Raw genomic sequence first — 20073 nt, 5'->3', positions numbered from 1 at the left:
CCTCCCAAGGTCTCAGCTTTCTCACCCAACAACAGGGCTGAAAAATTGACATATAGCAAAGCATTGTTATGTCCAGTCACATGATGGAAAAAGTCAAATCTGTACACAGGCTACTGTCTGTTCTCTTGAAAGACAAGCCTCTTCAGATTACACTTGACTCATCCTGTCCCTCACCCATACCTCATGGCTTTTTGTTAGAATCTTAGGTCAAGGATGTTTCTACCCAGAAATCATCTCAAAGTCAGTTCCCATGGTAAAAGAAGACACATATGAAATGCTCACCCACCAGGAAGAAAAGAGGTCAGATTCGTAACTAGTGATATTCCTGACTGTCTGACAAAGAACTGCATTTGCCTGGCCTTGGTTAATGAAAAAGAAATTGCTGCTTTGGGGTTGTTTATTTGGAATTGAACAGTAGAAAAAAGAACATCACTTCTTTGCTAGGCAAGCCATACAATTAATTTCAGTCCTTAAACCTATAGTAAAATTAGAAGATAAGTAAAGCAGGGAGCTCAGAATACATTCCACATTAGCAAAAGACAGCAGAGCCTGTGGTAAATGCAACAAATTGTGGTGGCAGCTGTGTGGTAGCTGAAGAGGAGATTGCAAGAGCTTATGCATGCCAGCATGTCTCTCAATTCAGCTCTCTGTCCAGAAGACATAGGTTTTCATTGGAAAACTTTATTTGAAGACAAATTTTAAGCCCAGGCTTTAAAAAGAACAGTCAGTAATTACCTTTGAGTAAACATGGGATATTTCACCTCAGCCATATTGCTTTGACTTGCTTTTTAAGTGAACTCATTTTAGTTTTGTGAACAAGTTTAAGTAATAGAGCTACCATGTATATACTCACCAAGTCTCTTCAGCTAACTCTGACTGATAACTAACTGCAGAGAGATTATTAAAACTAAGGACATTCAATGAGTGTTTAACTACATTGCCCTAATTTTGTCAACTTTTAAGCTTTTGCTCAAGAATATATCATCCTCAGGACCCAGTACTACTAGTGCTCTCCCTCTCTCTGATGTCTGCACTTGACCCCTGTATTTTATGGCTTTGTGTATCCAAAGACCATTTTATTGCCTTTTATTTAATGCCATCCTATTTCAAGTTTTCTTCTGCATGATCATTTATTAGGAAGCTCTTTGGAAGATGTTACGCTGGCCTCATGTTGTTGCCTCCACTTCCATGTGTCAGTGATTCTACTCACTGCTGAGGCTGACTTGGTCACTTAGTTCAGGGAATGTTTAATGATATCTCTTTTTATCACTGGCATAAATACTTATGTTGTGGATAGTAAAAATAAGATAAACATTGTTTGCCTTGAAACATCTGTCACCTCATAAGGTTACAGAGTTTCTGTAAGTCAAAGGACACCATCAAGAGGACAGATCGGCAACCAACAAATTGGGAAAAGATCTTCACCAATCCTACATCAGATAGAGGGCTAATATCCAATATATATAAAGAACTCAAGAAGTTAGACTCCAGAAAACCGAACAACCCTATTAAAAATGGGGTACAGAGTTAAACAAAGAATTCTCACCTGAAGAACTTCGGATGGCGGAGAAGCATCTTAAAAAATGCTCAACTTCATTAGTCATTAGGGAAATGCAAATCAAAACAACCCTAAGATTTCATCTTACACCAGTCAGAATGGCTAAGATTAAAAATTCAGGAGACAGCAGGTGTTGGAGAGGGTGCGGAGAAAGAGGAACACTCCTCCACTGCTGGTGGGGTTGCAAATTGGTACAACCACTCTGGAAATCAGTCTGGCGGTTCCTCCGAAAACTGGGCACCTCACTTCCAGAAGATCCTGCTATACCACTCCTGGGCATATACCCAGAGGATTCCCCACCATGTAATAAGGATACATGCTCTACTATGTTCATAGCAGCCCTATTTATAATTGCCAGATGCTGGAAAGAACCCAGGTATCCCTCAACAGAAGAGTGGATACAAAAAATGTGGTATATCTACACAATGGAGTACTATTCAGCCATTAGAAACAATGAATTCATGAAATTCTTAGGCAAATGGATGGAGCTAGAGAACATCATACTAAGTGAGGTAACCCAGACTCAAAAGGTGAATCATGGTATGCACTCACTAATAAGTGGTTATTAACCTAGAAAACTGGAATACCCAAAACATAATCCACACATCAAATGAGATACAAGAAGAAAGCAGGAGTGGTCCCTGGTTCTGGAAAGACTCAGTGAAACAGTATTTGGCAAAACCAGAACGGGGAACTGGGAAGGGGTGGGAGGGAGGACAGGGGAAGAGAAGGGGGCTTGCGGGACTTTCGGGGAGTGGGGGGGGCTAGAAAAGGGGAAATCATTTGAAATGTAAATAAATTATATCGAATAAAAAATATATATATAAAAAAAGAAACATCTGTCCATGAACATCAGTGTTTATTAGTTAATCTGTTCTGCAGAATCCATTATTGATGCAGTTGTCTAATTGGGATTTCTGTGTCCCATCTTTTATGCTGTTTAATTTTGGTTCTATTCGAGAAAATCTTCTTTCTTCTTTGTTTAGTGACTTATCAAATCATCTATAAACATTTATATCAGCAAGTCACTATGGATATTTTTATATTCCATGGGCGATAATATGATTCTGATCTTATTTTGTTCCTTTCACCACTCCACTTTGGGCACCATAGTCGCAGGATTCAGGTGGGTCCTTTCTGCAAGACTCTATACTTCTTTAGCACTTTACCAACGAGGCAGCAGATACTTCACTCTCATCTTTTGTTTTCACTGTACAACTCCCTAAACCAAACACATCTCAAAAAGCTCTTAAAACACAAATGGTACCACAGAATCCTCTTCATTTTTCTCTTTTCCTGGAGCATCTTTCTCTAACATTGAGAAAGAGACTTGGTCTCATCACATATGTGTCTGAGAAGGGCCTGGGGTGTGCTCATTTACATATTGGCAAGGAAAAAGGACAAAAAAGTTTGAATTGAATGGTCCCAATCAGTCCATAGGGAGTGGCACTATTAAGAGGTATGATGTTGTTGGAATGGCCTTGTAGGAGGAAGTATATCACTGAGAGGTAGGATTCCAAGTCATATACACTCAAACTAAGTGTGACTGTGGATTAAGATGTAGAACTCTCAGCTCTTTCTCCACCATCATGCCTACCTTCAGGCCTCTATTTCTCCTCTCATGACAATAATGGAAAAGAACTAGACTCTATCTAAGCATTGCTAATGGTTGCCAAAATATTATTAATAAGAGCATGTCTTAGAAAACATAAGCTGCATAAATTTGCACTAATTGAATAACCCTCTATCAAGAAAACACAGGGTTAATAGCACACTCTCAGTCTATTGTGTGAGTTTGGTGAAACTGATAAATTAATTTTTTTTGGTCTGATTCAAAATATTCTTTGATTCCTTTATTCAAAGTCAGCATGCTGCCACAATGCAGGGTTCTCTGACTCAATAGTAGCCATTCAGCAACCTATGGGCAAAGGCTCTTGGAGATAAAGTGATGTTATCCTAGTGGCAGAACTTTCTGAGTATAAAACATATCTTTGAAGCGAAAACAGGCTGTATCCACAATATTTTATACATTATATGTATCTCAAATGTATGTTTTTTAACCCAGCAGAGCCCAGCATTATTTTCCCCAATGGGAACCTCTATGTGACTGCAGACATGTTCCTTAGGAGAGTACACAGTTGGTTGGCATGAGAATAACAAAACCATCTGGAGCAGTGGCCCTCACAGTGTAGACTGCTTCTTTGGGATCAGTAGGTCCTCTCAGCACTATACTTTTCAGTGTGATCAGATAGTTATCTTGAGTGGCCATGTGCAGCATCTTATTTTCTTTTGTAAAGGGCTTGGAAGTAAATGAGGAACACTTCGGTGAGTAGTTCAGGTAGGCCTTGTCCATTATGTACAGTCTCTACACTTCCTTCTGTCTATCATTCAAGGACCTCTGGTTTGCATACTCCTGCTTGCATTCAGTGGCTTATTGTTTTATAACTATGGTATCATGTACAGAAACGTAGCTAGAGGAAACCAACAAGGCAATCAGACAACTCAGTAATAGATATTGGTAAGCTGTTATAAAAAGGAACACATACTGAGGTTATTGGATGGTCTTCCTTTGATGTAGTTTGGGCCCCAATTCTGCCTTTACTTGCAGGTATAATTTTGGCTATGAAAAAAATTGGGAGGTAGAAGATTATCTGTTAATTCCGATTTGCCATTTCTTCTATTACAAGCTGGCCAAAACTACAGGAAGGATAACTAATTTGTAGAGAGAGTATGGGGAAGAATTCCAGTTGGAACACATTAAGAACACATAGTTTATCCTTTGCAAACTTCCTGTGCTATTTAATTATCTAACCATAAAAACGTGAAAATTACTGGGATATGAAGTTCCCTCTAGGGGAATGTAATGCACGGTGAAATCCTCTCTTATATGCACATATAAAGGGTTTTCTGGAAAGTCAGTTGGATGGTGCAGGTGCAAACGAATGAAGGGACATTCAGCTAAAGTGGACAAAGGTGAAAGGCTAAGGCAGACTCATGAAGGAACATTTAGCTGAAGTAGGCACAGGGAAAAGAATGTTCTGCTAAAGCAAGTACATGAAAGGACACATGATGAAGTATTCTTTGCTAACACACATGTATTGGTCCACCTTACATTGCATAGCTGAGCTCCATTTGTTGGGATTCTGCAGACTCTTGCTGATCAGATGCATGTGCTGAGGCAGGACACGTGTTGAAGGAAGACACGTGGAGGACATACAATGTTTTTAGGGTGTAAATAGGACTCTCCCAAGTGATGGAGACAGTACTTGGCTTGCTAGTACAGCTATCCATGCAATGTTGATGGGTCTTGCATCTTTGCTGATCTTTACTTCCCTGAGAGAGGCACAGCCAAGAACTTCTCCAGGTGATCCTGCTGGCTTCTTCTGCTGACTCTAGTTAAGGCTGAGGTATGGCTGTTTCTGCTAGGTCATATCACCTCTGTTGCCAAGCTGATTCTACTGGACTGTATGTGGTATGCTTGAAGTGTTTGTGAATGGCTTGAGTTGTGCTGTTAACCTGTGAACTGAACCACCAATTTCTAGACAACACAGACGGGAGTTACTCCAAAGAACCTTTCTAAACAGGTCCACTTCTCCCATATCCTTTCTTTTCCACTATCTCTTGTGGGTACTAGACTAAAAGTGAAGATAAAGCATTTAAGAAGCATCATTAAAAATAAGATTTGAGGACTGGAGAGATGACTCAGATGACTGATTGCTCTTCTGAAGGTCCTGAGTTCAAATTCCAGCAAGCACATGGTGGCTTACAACCATCCATAATGAGATCTGATGCCCTCTTCTGGGATGTCTGAAGACAGCTATAGTGTACTTACATATAATAAATGAATAAATCTTAAAAAATAATATTTGAAAAATTAAAATTACACACATGTGTATCTGTTTTGTTCTGCATGAATATGTTCTTCTCAGTTTGAAGAAGATTTAGGCAAATACCTTTCATTTTCATCTTCCAGATAATTATTTCAGAATATTAAAACAGAGCACTAGATGGTGATGTTGTGTTTTTAAAAATCAATTTATGTTTTAAATGATTATGATAGATGAGGTTCCATTTAATGGACTATAACTCTGAAACTGTAAGCCAGCCCAAATTAAATGATTTTCCTTATAAGAGTAGTGGTAGGCATGGTGTCTCTTCAAGGCAATAAAACCCTAACTAAGACAGAAGTCCCTAAGATTTATTTGAGGCTGTGCTGGTTTGTTTTATGTCAAGAAAATGTTTCCATAAGATTGGGTTATAGGCAGACTTATAAAACATTTTTCTTAATTGGTTATTGATGTGGGAGGGATCAGCCCACTCAGGGTGAGGCCATCCCTAGGCTTGCGGTCTTAGGTTCTATGAGAAAGCAGGTTGAGCAAGCCACAATGATCAAGGCAGAAAGCAGCATAGCTCTATGGCCTATGCATTAGCTCCTGCCTGCAGGTTTCTGCCCTATTTGTGTCCTGTCCTGCCTTCACGTAATGGTGAACAGTGATAACTAAGTGGCTGCCAAATAAATCCTTTCCTCCTTAATTTTCTTTTTGGTTATGATGTTTCATCACAGTTATAAAATCAAGACTAAGACAGAAAGCAAGCACAGAAGTGTTCCATGATGGTATGATTTGAAATTGTTCCAATAAGGTGTGTTGAAAATGTAATCTGTAATGCAGCAATGTTGGGAAGTGAACAACTAGCACACTAAATTAATTAGATATGTGTGTACATGAATGTATGAGTCTGTGTATGTGCATGTATATGTGTGTGCACATATTTGTGCAAATGTGCCCTTCAAATCACCTTCATAAACTCACTAATATCATTTCATATGCAGGTAAGTTTGATATCTCAGGAATGGGCTTTTTAGAAAACTACAAATTCAGCCCTTCTTTTCCTCTCTTGCCCTCTGCCAAGGAATGCCTTCTGTCAGAAGCCAGCCCTTCCATTTTTGGTCTCCATCTTGGACTATGTACCATATCTAGAAACATGAATAGTAAATTTATGTAATACATTAGTCAATCTATATCATTCTGTTGTAACGATATAGGATGCTATCTGTTTATTCTGTAAGGGGTGGTAGGATATGCATGTAATCTCAGCTTTCTGAAAATTGAAACAGTAATATGGACATTTTGATGCTAACCTGGCTACACACTGAATTTAAGGACAATGTTTGTGTGTGTGTGTGTGTACACATATGTACATGAATTTTCAGTTTTGGCTTATTTTGAGTTTTGGAGTCTTATTGCTTAGGTTTTGCTCATGAATTAAATAGGAACACGTTAAAACCTAAATTCTTAAATTAAGAGAAATTGGATTTTGTTTTCCTTTAAAGTAACAATTCCAGTATCTAAGTAAAACAATTAAATAAGATAAAAATCAAATCAAAATCTACTATGTAGTAAGCAAACACTGATTTTTTAAAATATTTTTATTTTCTATATTCTTTGTTTACATTCCAAATGATTTCCCCTTTCCTGGATGCCCCCTACCCATATGTCCCATAAACCTTCTTCTCTCCATCCCTTCTCCAATCATCTCCCTCCTTTTTCTCTGTCCTTATATTCCCCTCCAATGCTAGATCAATCCTTTCCAGGATCAGGACCCTCTCCATACTTCTTCATGGGAGTCATTCAAACACTGAATTTTTAATTAGAGAGAATTTTGAATCCTCCTTGAAATCTTTAAATTTGACAAAAATATTTATTGTTTTATGCAGCACATAGTTCTAAGCCCCATTTGTTCTTAATTTGTATTTTACAAGTAATTCGTAAATAAAATGCTCAGACATTTCCCATTATTACTTAATTAATGCATTATAAAATACACAGCATCGTTATTAAATTTTAAGTGATTGAGAGAAGTATATGGGAGAACATGTGTTAATTCTGTGAAATATCAAGCTATTTTATTCTTGGAAATATATAGCTTTTCTTATCCAGAGGATGAAGACGGGGCATGGATCGGTCCTCCATGAATACAAAGAGACAAATAGCTAGGAATCTGTTTTATAGGAAACAGGGAAAGATCTTCTTAAAAAGCAGGACTCATTTAGGAAGATCATAATAATGTCCTGTGGGGGAAGAAAGATGATAATGCAACTGAGAGATAAGCGCAAACAATGAGACTCATCAGAATATTTCCTTCTAAGGAGAAGGTGCTATCTGAGAGAAAGAGCAATGTAAACAAAGATGTAGTAAGTGGGTTTTCTCTGGCATAACTGTAAATAGTCCAGCTTCATCTTTTCTATATATATTTGGCTCTAGATAGTGTCAGTGTAGGAAAGAAAATATGTGTTTAACTGTCTGAGATTGAGATTAGCTTGCTTTGTGGACTACCATAATGAAAATGAGCAAGTGGAAGAAGGAAAAGTGGATAATACAAAAATAGGCTTATTTTCTTTGTCTGTCATTGAAGGCAGATTCTTGGGTAAAGTGGGGTTGGGAAATGGACTCTGAACTGTCTGGCTCACAGTAGCTTCAAAAGTACATGCACATCATGTTGCTTATGGATTTGACATGCTAACTGTACAACAGCTATTTTCAAATTTTGAAGGCACAACATATGAGCACTTTTAAAATCAAATATATTGTTTGCCATGTAAACTGTAATGTTGTTATTCTCTTTCATTCTAAAGACCGACAAAGATATTTACAGTAAATATTTACATTTACTTCATATGTATCTCTCCTTCATGTATGTTTTCCCTCAAGAGCAAACCTAAGGAATCAAAAATCTCTACCCATGGTCCCAGAAGTGTGGACAGGCCCGATAGCACAGGTAGAACCACCCCTGCTGCTCAGAGGAACCTGTCTGGAACCTTCAGGACACAGGACCCCAACTGAACCCTCTAGTGGGAGCCTTCTGGATTTTGTCTGCAGCTGGAGACCATTCTGTGAAACAGGGCTCCATACCCAGGTGGCACAGGGAGACAGGTAACCTCCCAGGAGGGCAGATGGGCTTGAGAACAGACATAGGACAACCTGTGCTGCTCAGAGGAACTCGACTGAAACCATGAGGACAAAAGAACTGAGGGGCAGCCTGGAACAGGAAGCTTCTAATTCCCATCTGCACCAAAAGTTGATCCATACACAAATTTCACCACAATACAGCTGGTCTTCCAGGAGTGACTAGACACTTGTATGCAGAGGTAAGACTATCACTTCTCTTCAAATTCCTGGCCCAAGAAGGACCCTTCCAGAGCCATCAGGACACAGGAAACAAGGGACAGCCAGGGACAGGATCCTTCGGGTTTCTGTCTCTACCCCAGAGCTGACCCTGTACCACAGCTCTCCATACCTAAATTTCTCCCAGAGAGAACTGGTCTTCAGGAGTACTGGCACACAGGCTTCCAGGACAGACAAGCCACAGTCAGAGACAGCAAGACCAGCTAACACAAGATATAACCAGATGGCGGCAGGCAAGCAGAAGAATATAAGCAACAGAAACCAAGGCTACTTAGCATCATCAGAACCCACTTCTCCAACACCAGAAAATAAGACTCTGATTTAAAATCACATCTTATGATGATGATAGAGGATTTTAAGAAAGACATAAATAGTTCCCTTAAAGAAATACAAGATAACACGGGTAAACAGGTAGAAGACTTTAAGAGGAAACACAAAAATCCCTTAAAGAATTAAAGGAAAACACAACCAAACCAGTAAACAAAATGAACAAAACCATGCAGGATCTAAAAATGGAAATAGAAACAACAAAAACATCACAAAGGGAGACAACACTGGATATAGAATAACTAGGAAAGAGATCAGGAGTCATAGATGCAAGGATCACCAACAGAATAAAAGGGATAGAAGAGAGAATCTCAGGCGCAGAAGATACCATAGAGACACAACAGCCAAAGAAAATGCAAAATGAAAAATATCCTAACCCAAAAGACCCAGAAAATCCAGTACACAATGAGAAGACCAAACCTAAAGAATATAGGTATAGAAGAGACTGCATATTTCCAGCAAAAATTGCCAGTAACTATCTTCAACAAAATTATAGAAGAAAACTTGTCTAACCTAAAGAAAGAGACGCCCATGAAGATACAAGTAGCCTACAGAACTCCAAATAGATTGGAAGAGAAAATTAATTCCTCATATCACATAATAATCAAAACACCAAATGTACTAAACAAAAAAGAATATTAAAATCAGTACGGGAAAAAGGCCAAGTAACATAAAAAGGCAGACCTATCAGAATTACTTCAGACTTCTTACCAGAGACTGTGAAAGCTAGAAGAACCTGGGCAGATCTCATATAGAACCTAAGAGAAGACAAATGCCGACCCAGACTGCTATACCCAGCAACGCCCTCAATTACCGTAGATGGAGAAACCAAGATGTTACATGATAAAACTGAATTTATACAATATTTTTCCATAAATCCAGCCCTACAAAGGATAATAAATGGAAAACACCAACACAAGGAGGGAAATTGCACCCTAGAAAAAGCAAGAAAGTATTCTTTTGACAAGCCCAAAAGAAGATAACCACAAAAACATAAAAATAACATCAAAAATAGCAGGAAGCAACAATCACTATTCCTTAATATCTCTTAACATCAATGGACTCAATTCCCCAATAAAAAGGCATAGACTAACAGCGTAGATTTGTAAACAGGACCAAGCATTGTGCTTCACACAGTAAAAACACCTCAGTGTCAAAGACAAACACTACCTCAGAGTAAAAGTCGGAAAAACAATTTTCCAAGCAAATGGTGCCAGGAAACAAGCTGAAGTAGCCATTCTAATTTCAGAAAAAATTGACTTTCAACCAAAAGTCATCAAAAAGGATAAAGGAGGACACTTCGTATCATCAAAGGAAAATCTACCAAGAAGAACTCTCAATTCTGAACATCTATGCTCCAAATACAAGTTCACCCACATTCATAAAAGAAACTTTACTAAAGCTCAAAGCACACATTGCATTTCACACAATAATTATGGTGACTTCAGCACTCCACTCTCCTCAATGGACAGATCAGGGAAACACAAACTAAACAGAGCCACAGGGAAACTAACAGAAGTTATAGATCAAATGGATTTAACAGATTTCTATACAAATTATCCTAAATGAAAAGAATATACCTTCTTCTCAATACCTCATTGTATCTTTTCCAAAATTGACGATATTGGTCATAAAACAGAACACAACAGATAAAAGATTGAATTAATCCCATGCCTCCTTTCAGATCACTATGGATTAAGGCTGGTCTTCAATAGCAACAAAAACAACAGAACACACACATAAACATGTAAGCTGAACAATGCTCTACACAATGATACCTTAGTCAAGGAAGAAATAAGGAAAGAAATCAAAGATGTTTTTGAATTTAATGAAAATGAAGGCACAACATATCCAAATTTATGGGACCCAATGGAACCAGTGCTAATAGGAAAACTCATAGCTTAGAGTGTCTCCAAAAACAAACTGGAGAGAGCATATATTAGCAGATTACCAGCACACCTGAAAGCTCTAGAACAAAAAGAAGCTAATATGTACAAGCAGAGTAGATGGCAGGAAACAAACTCAGGGCTAATACCAACGAAGTAGGAACAAACAGAACTATGCAAAAAAAAAAAAAATCAACAAAACCAGGAGTTCTTTGAGAAAATCAAAAAGATAGATAAATCCTTAGCTAGACTAACCAGAGGGCACAGAGAGAGTATGTAAATTAACAAAATCAGAAAAGAAAAGGGAGATATAAAACAGAAACTGTGGAAATTGAAAAAAATTAGATCCTACTACAAAAGTCTGTACTTAACACAACTGGAAACTCTGGATGAAATGAACAATTTTCTAGACAGATACCAAATACCAAAGTTAAAACAGGATCAGACAGATTTTCAAAACACTCATATAACCTCTAAAGAAATAAAACCAGTCATTGAAAGTCTCCCAACCAAAAAAAAAAGCAGGACCAGATGGTTTTAGTGCAGAATTCTATCAGACTTTCAAAGAAGATCTAATATTAATACTCTTCAAACTATTCCACAAAATAGAAACAGAAGGAACACTACCCAACTGCTTCTATGAAGCCACAATTACAGTGATACCAAAACCATACAAAGATCCAACAAAGAAAGAGAACTCCAGACCAATTCACCTTATGAATATCAATGCAAATATACTCAATAAAATTCTTGCCAACTGAATCCAAGAACACATCAAAATGATCATTCACCATGATCAAGTAGGCTTCGTCCCAGAGATCCTAGGGTCATTCAATATATGGAAATCCATCATTATAATCCACTACATAAACAAACTCAAAGAAAAAAAAAAGCATGGTCATTTCACTAGATGCAGAAAAAGCATTTGCACAATTCCACATACCTTCATGTTAAAAGTCTTGGAAAGATCAGGAATTAAAGGCCTATACCTAAATATAGTAAAAGCAATATACACCAAATCAGTAGCCAACATCAAACTAAATGGAGAGAAACTTGAAGCAATCCCACTAAAATCATGCACTAGACAAGGCTTTCCCTCTCTCTCTCTCTCTCTCTCTCTCTCTCTCTCTCTCTCTCTCTCTCTCTCTCTCTCTCTCTCTTTCTCTCTCCATATTTATTCAATGTAGTAGTTGAAGTTCTAGCTAGAATAATTAGACAACAAAAGAGATCAAAGGGATACAAGTGGAATGAAGTCACACCATCACTATTTGCAGATGATATGATTGTATAATTAAGTGACCCCAAAAATTCCACTAGAGAACTACAGCTGAAAAACAACTTCACCAAAGTGGCCAGAAATAAAATTAACTCAACCAAATCAGTAGCCTTCCACCAGGCGATGGTGGCGCATGCCTTTAATCCCAGTACTTGAGAGGCAGAGGCAGAGGCAGAGGCAGAGGCAGAGGCAGAGGCAGAAGGATTTCTGACTTTAAGGCCAGCCTGGTCTACAGAGTGAGTTCCAGGACAGCCAGAGCTACACAGAGAAACCCTGTCTTGGAAAAAAAAGGAAAAAGGAAAAAAAAAGGAAAAAGAAAAATAAAAGAAAAAGAAAAAAGAAAAAAATCAGTAGCCTTCCCATACTCAAAGGATAAACAGGCTGAGAAAGAAATTAGGGAAACGACACCCTTCACAATAGTCACAAACAATATAAAGTACCTTGGTGTGACTCTATCCAAACAAGTGAAAGATCTGTAAGACAAGAATTTCCAGTCTCTGAAGAAAGAAATTGAAGAAGACCTCAAAAGATGGAAAAGATCTCCCATGCTCATGATTTGGCAGGATTAATATAGTAAAAATGGCCATCTTGCCTAAAGCAATCTATAGATTCAATGTGATCCCCATCAAAATTCCAACTCAATTCTTCATAGAGTTAGAAAGAGCAATTTCCAAATTTATCTGGAGTAACAAAAACCCAGGCTAGCTAAAACTATCCTCAACAATAAAAGAACTTCTGGCAGAATCACCATCCCTGACCACAAGCTAAGCTACAGAGCAATAATGATAAAACCTGCATGATATTGGTACAGTCACAAGAAGGTAGATCAAGGGAATAGAATTGAAGACCCAGAAATGAACCCATATACCTGTGGTCACTTGATCTTTGACAGAGGAGCTAAAACCATCCAGTGGAAAAAAGATAGCCTTTTCAACAAATGGTGCTGGTTCAACTGGCAGCGTGCAGAAGAATGCAAATCGATCCATTCTTATCTCCTTGTACAAAGATCAAGTCCTAGTAGATCAAGGACCTCCACAAAAAACCAGACACACTGAAACTAATAGAAAAGAAAGTGGGGAAGAGCCTTGGACACATGAGTACAGGGAAAATTCCCTATTCAGAACACCAATAGCTTATGGTCTAAGATCAAGAATTGACACATGGGACCTCATAAAATTACAAAGTTTCTATACAGCAAAGAACACTGTCAATAAGACAGAACAGCAACCAAGAAATTGAGAAAAGATCGTTACCAATCCTACATCTGACAGAGGGCTAATATCCAATGTATACAAAGAACTCAAGAAGTTGGATTCCAGGAAAACAAATAACCCTGTTAAAAATGGGGTTCAGAGCTAAACAAAGAATTCTCAACTGAGAAATACTGAATTGCTGAGAAACACCTAAAGAAATATTCAGCATCCTTAGTCATCAGGGAAATGCAAATCAAAACAACCCTCAGATTCTACCTCATACCAGTCAGATTGGCTAAGATCAAAAACTCAGGAGACAGCAGATGTTGGCAAGGATGTGGAGAAAGAAGAACACTTCTCCATTACTGGTGAGATTGCAAACTGGTACAACCACTCTGGAAATCAGTTTGGCAGTTCCAGGGAAAATTGGATATAGTACTAAGGAGGACTCAGCTATACCCCTCCTGGGCATATACTCAGAAGATTCTCCAACATGTAGTAAGGACACATGCTGCACTATGTTCATAGCAGCCTTATTCATAATATCCAGAAGCTTGAAAGAACCCAGAGGAATGGATACAGAAATTGTAGTACATTTATACAATGGATTACTACTCAGCTTTTAAAAACAATGGATTCGTGAAATACTTAGGCAAATAGATGGATCTAGAAAATATCATCCTGAGTGAGGTACCCCTATCACAAAAGAACACACATGGTATGCACTCACTGATAAGTGGATATTACCCCAGAAGCTTGGAATACCCAAGATACAATTCACAGACCAAAGGAAGCTCAAAAATATGGAAGACCAAAATATGCATACTTTGGTCTATCTTAGAAGGGGAAACAAAATACCCATGGGAGGAGATAGAGAGACAAAGTGTGGAGCAGAGACTGAAGGAAAATCCATCCAGATACTATCCCACCTGGGGATCCATCCCATATACTGTCACCAAACCAAGACACTAATATGTATGCCAACAAGTCCTTGCTGACAGGAGCCAGATATAGCTGTCTCCAGAGAGGCTCTGTTAGTACCTGACAAATCAGAGGTGGATGCTCTCAGCCAACTATTGGACTGAGCACAAGGTCCCCAATGGAGGAACTAGAGAAAGGTCCCAAGGAGCTGAAGGAGCTTTCAACCCCACAGGAGGAAAAACAATATATAATCATCAGTAACCCCAGTGTTCCCGGGGACTAAAACACCAACCAAAGCGTACACATGGATGGACCCATGGTCCCAGCTACATATGTAGCAGAGGAAGGCCTTGTTGGACATCAAAGGGAGGAGAGGCCCTTGGCCCTGAGAAGGCTCAATGCCCCAGGACAGGGTAATAACAGGACATGGAAGCGGAGTGAGTGGTTTGGTGTTCAGGGGGTGAGGGGATAGGATAGGGTATTTTATTTGGAGAGGAAAGCAGGAAAGAGGATAATATTTGAACTGTAAATAAAGCCGGGCAATGGTGTCACATGCCTTTAATCCCAGAACTTGGGAGGCAGAGGCAGGTAGATTTCTGAGTTTGAGGCCAGCCTGGTCTACAGAGTGAGTTCCAGGACAGCCAGGGCTATACAGAGAAACCCTGTTTCAAAAAACCAAAAATAAAAAATAAAAATTAAAAACTGAAATGAAATGTAAATAAAATATCCAATAAAAAACAAAAGAGAAAAAACCTCTATCCATGAAACAAGGTTTCTACAGGTAACATTATGCTGTCATCAACACTCTTACAACTGTTCTCACTAAATTTAAAGTTCAAAAATTTTTAAGCAATTCCTATCTAAATTTGTTGGTAATTTGATTTTCCTGAATTATTTAGGTTTCAGATAAAATATTTTATGATAGTTTTTATTCATTGTTGAATCCTCAGTCTTAGTAAATCTTTTTCTCTTTCATCATGCTAGAAGGCAGTGCTCTCAGTGGTTTTCTTCTTTGTCAAGAATATCTTGGGCAGATAAGTATCATGTTTATCCCCAAGTTCATAATGAAAATAATGAAACCTAACTTCAGTATGGCTGGAATATAGGGACATATCAAAATCTCAACTTAGATGCGAAAATGAAGCCTTTTTATTTTGGAAGTGGCCTGAGATGAATCACATGATAAGAAGATGGAGACTAAAGAGCTAATGCAAACTCTTCCTAGAAAGTTTATTGAGCACCTGGAATGAGCTAGAGCAGAGGATTTACCAAGTTCTCCATAACTTTGCTCCTGTCTTCCTTCTTTAGCAACCCAGAGGATCTTGGACAGTGATGGTCACAAGTGTGGAGGAAGGGAGGCTGCTATTGGCATCTGATAGTTAGAGGGCAGAGGCGCTTCTAAACAGACCACAATTCAGAATGGTCACAGCTACAAAGCAGTGTGGAATCTTGAACTTACAGGTTAGGAGCACCTCTTCATAGAGTCAGTCTTGCTGTGAAGTACTGCAAGAAGATAATGAACATCTAGGTTTGAAGTATTTACCCAATGCTCTACAATGAAAGGGAACAGCTTCTACTTTTTTGTCTTTATCAGTGTGTTCATAGGAATGAAACCTATGAGAGGGTTGTTTTAGACCAAAGTGTAGGTGCTTCAGTTCCTTTGAGAAGGGGAACAAAATACTCACAGGATCAAATATGGAGATAAAGTGTAGATCAGAGACTGAAGGAAAGGCCATCCAGAGGCTGTCCTCTCTGGGGATTCATCCCATAAACCATCACCAAAACCTGACACTATTGTGGAAGCCAAGTGATGCTTGCTGAAAGGAGCCGGATATGGCTCCTGAGAGGCTCTGCAAGGTACAGACACAGAGGCAGATGCTTGCAGCCAACCATTGCACTGAGTGTGGGGTACCCAATGGAAGAGTTAGAGAAAGGACTAAAGGAGTTGAAGGGATTTGCAACCTCATAGGAAGAACAACAATATCAACCAACCAGACCCCCATAACTCCCAGGGACTAAGCCATCAACCAAGGAGTACGCATGACTCCAGCTGCATATGTAGCAGAGGATTGCCTTGTCAGACATCAATGTGAGCATAGTCCTTGGTCCTATGAAGACTTGATAGATACCCCAGTGTAGGGGAATTGAGGGCAGGGATGTGGGAATGGGTTGGGTTTAAGAACCCCTTATAGAAGCAGGGGGAGGAAGGATGGTATAGGAGTTTTCTGGGAGGGGGAGAACTGGGAAAGGGGATAATGTTTGAAATCTAAATAAAGAACGTATCCAATTTTTAAAAAAAGAATACAAGAAGTCTTGAAAATAGGAGACCTACATCGGCCTAATGTCTTGAACCCATGGGTAAATACACAACCAGTGGATAGCATTGCATTCTATTCTCTATATCTAGTTTACTTCTGCATGTCCAGTGAGAATAAATAAATATGTATATATGCTACATAAAAAAGAAAATTAATATCATTTTTAAATACCATAAATTAAACATTATGTACCACTAATGTTATATAATTATTTGAACATGATGTGAGCTCTCATTCTAAGTGAACTTCTTAGACATAATAGTGCGTTATTGTCATATAAAACAAGGCAAGTGCATTTGAGGACCTATCTTGGACACACAGCGGGACAGCTTCCAATCTTTGGCCTGTGTACTTTTCCACTATATGATGCCATAGATATTGGTTTCATTCAGTCATTCTGGTTTCCAATTTTAGCATACTATTTAGTCAGTTTTGTGTGCCATTTGGCAAATTTATGATTATTATAGTTTATGTCTTGAATGTGCTCCTAAGGCCAATGCAGTGAGGATTGGTGCCCAGGCTGGGAGCTGTTGGAAGGTGGTAGAACTCTTATGAGGTAAAGCCTAGTAGAAGGAAGTTAGATCCATGACAACATATTCATAAATGTAATAGTGAAACACTATCCACTTCCATCTTTGCTTCACAGTCCTCATGAGATGAGAGTTTTGAGTACTCCTCTCCATGTCCTCAGTTTTCACAGGCTCTAAAAGCATAATGCCAACACTGTCAGGGACCCTCTCAAACTATAGATGTGATGGCCAGTTGTTAATGTCTGCTTGCTATAACCTAGAATCATATGGAAAGAGAGACACTGTGTATTTTTTGTTATTTTAGATTTCTCTTTATTCTTGATGATTTGATACATTTATCTATGTGATCATATCTACCATCTCCATTGTCTTCCTACAATTCTTACCATAAACCCAATAGTTCTCCTTCCAACTCCACATCTTTAAAAAAAGCCCTCTATGTATGGGTAGTTTTGCCCATCTGTGGAGGGCTATCCACCACACTGGAGGGTAGGAAACCTTCCAGTGGTCACACTTGAAGAAAGAATGATTCTACTTCCTCCAAAAACTATCAACTTCCATAAGCTATACATTAGGATTAAGGTCAGGAGATTGTTTATTCCATCTATTCCAGAATGTATATTGGATTAATCTTGTGCAGGTAACCACAGATGCTGAGATATTGATTAAAACAGCCATGTCACATTTAGAAAATAATACATCACTGTATTCCACCATATGCTTAAACGTTTACATTTGTTCTGTCTCTTTGAAAAGTCATAATGAAGAAGTATCTAGAGCAGGTTGCCTGTGAGCAGATCTGTGGGGCGTTGTCTTGATTGTTGGTTGAGGTGGGAAGACTTCCCCCTAAGTATCAACAGCAAGGTTTCGCAGGTCAGGCCTTGAACTATATAGTGGCAAGAGAAAGTCAGCTGAGCAGAAGCAGTGAGAAAGCAGACTTCATGGGTTCATGCATTTCTCCTCACACTTAACTGTATGTGCAAGGTGACACCTGCTTGACATCCTGTCCAAATTTTTCTTAAATTATGCATTGAAAACTGGAATTTTCCTTTTTTTTTTATTTGATATATTCTTTATTTGCATTTCAAGTGAGTTTCCCTTTCCTGGATCCCCCTCCCTGAAAGTCCCATAAGCCCTCTTCCTTCCCCCTGTTCCCCAATCCACCCCTTCTCACTTTCCTGTCCTGGAATTCCCCTACAGTGCTGCATTGAGCCTTTTAAGGACCAGGGGCCACTCCTTCCTTCTTCTTGGGCATCATTTGATATGTGCACTGTGTCTTGGGTATTCCAAGCTTCAAGGCTAATATCCATTTATCAGTGAGTGCATACCATGAGTGTTCTTTTGAGACTGGGTTACCTCATTTAGGATGATGTTCTCCAGATCGATCCATTTGTCTAAGAATTTCGTGAATTCATTATTTCTAATGGCTGAATAGTACTCCATTGTGTATATATACCACATTTTCTGTATCCATTCCTCTGTTGAGGGACACCTGGGTTCTTTCCAGCTTCTGGCTATTATAAGTAGGGCTGCTATGAACATAGTGGGGCATGCATCTTTATTACATGCTGGGGAATGCTCTGGGTACATGTCCAGGAGTGGTATAGTGGGGTCCTCTGGAAGTATCATTTCCAGTTTTCTGACGAACCGCCGGACTGACTTCCAGAGTGGTAGTACCAGCTTGTAACCCCACCAGCAGTGGATGAGTGTTCCTCTTTCTCCAAATCCTCACCAGCACCTGTTTTCTCCTGACTTTTTGATCTTAGCCATTCTGACTGGTGTGAGGTGAAATAAAAAAAAAGGATTGTTCCTTGCGAACATGATTCATTCTTCTTTGAGTACACATTAATTGCCTGAAGATCTTATTTAGGGGTGGAGACTGGTGAAATTTCCCCTATCCATGTTGGGATTTCAACTGAAAACCAATTAAAATTTTTTCACTATCTGTTAAAAAACGAAAGAAAGAAAGAAAGAAAGAAAGAAAGAAAGAAAGAAAGAAAGAAAGAAAGAAAGAAAGAAAGAAAGAAAGAAAGAGAGAAAGAAAGAAAGAAAGACTGGAATTGTGAGCTAAAATAACCCCTTCCTTCCCCTACACTGCTTTGGTCAGGATATTTTAGAAATGAAGCTAGAACAATGAAACAAGAATTTCTTCCTTTTAAGACTGTTTCATGCATTTTGTTACAGAGGCTAAAACCTGGCTACTGTGGGTGACTATTTAAACTAATTTAAGCACATGCATATAAGGCTAACAAGGTAGTAGTTAGTAGGCTGCATGTATGAGATGCATTTGTTTTACTTGTGATATTTTTATTTTACAAATAGACTTGTGGTACTTTCTGCAAATGTAGACCTGGCAGAGTAATGATCTAGGTGAGGCAAGAAGGAAATTCAGTTCAAATTAGTTAGATGGTGGTGTTGTTCAAAGATCTAAAGTATGACTGTCAGCAGTTTAATTTTTAGCATATTTGAATGCAGTACAATTTTAGAACAAACCTTTCCTCTTGACACTTAACTCAATCCTATATGCACAATAAAGCTTATGGTATGAACACATCAAAACTCTTTGAAAAGCACATGTGGCCTTTTCCAGGTTTTATACATTGACTACATGTTTTATCTTAAGTCCCTCGAAGCAGACCTGGTGTAGTCTTGGTCATGCACTTAAGACAGAGGTAACAATGTTAACAACCACTTCTGCTCCATTTATAAAGTTCATATGACATCTTTTATAGGATTTCTACTTACTAAAACTCAATACTCAAGATAATGATCTACAGAGGAAGAATCTAAGATAAAAACAATTATCTGGGGAGTCGGGTGTTTCTGACCTGATTCTCTGAGTGAGTGGTGCATGTAAGTGTAAGATGAAGTAAGGCCTTT

The sequence above is a fragment of the Apodemus sylvaticus genome, chromosome 9 (genome assembly GCF_947179515.1).
Source record: "Apodemus sylvaticus chromosome 9, mApoSyl1.1, whole genome shotgun sequence".
In the NCBI taxonomy this organism is placed as follows: Eukaryota; Metazoa; Chordata; class Mammalia; order Rodentia; family Muridae; genus Apodemus; species Apodemus sylvaticus.
The sequence above is the reverse complement of the archived record's forward strand: the minus strand, read 5'-3'. Positions refer to the sequence as shown.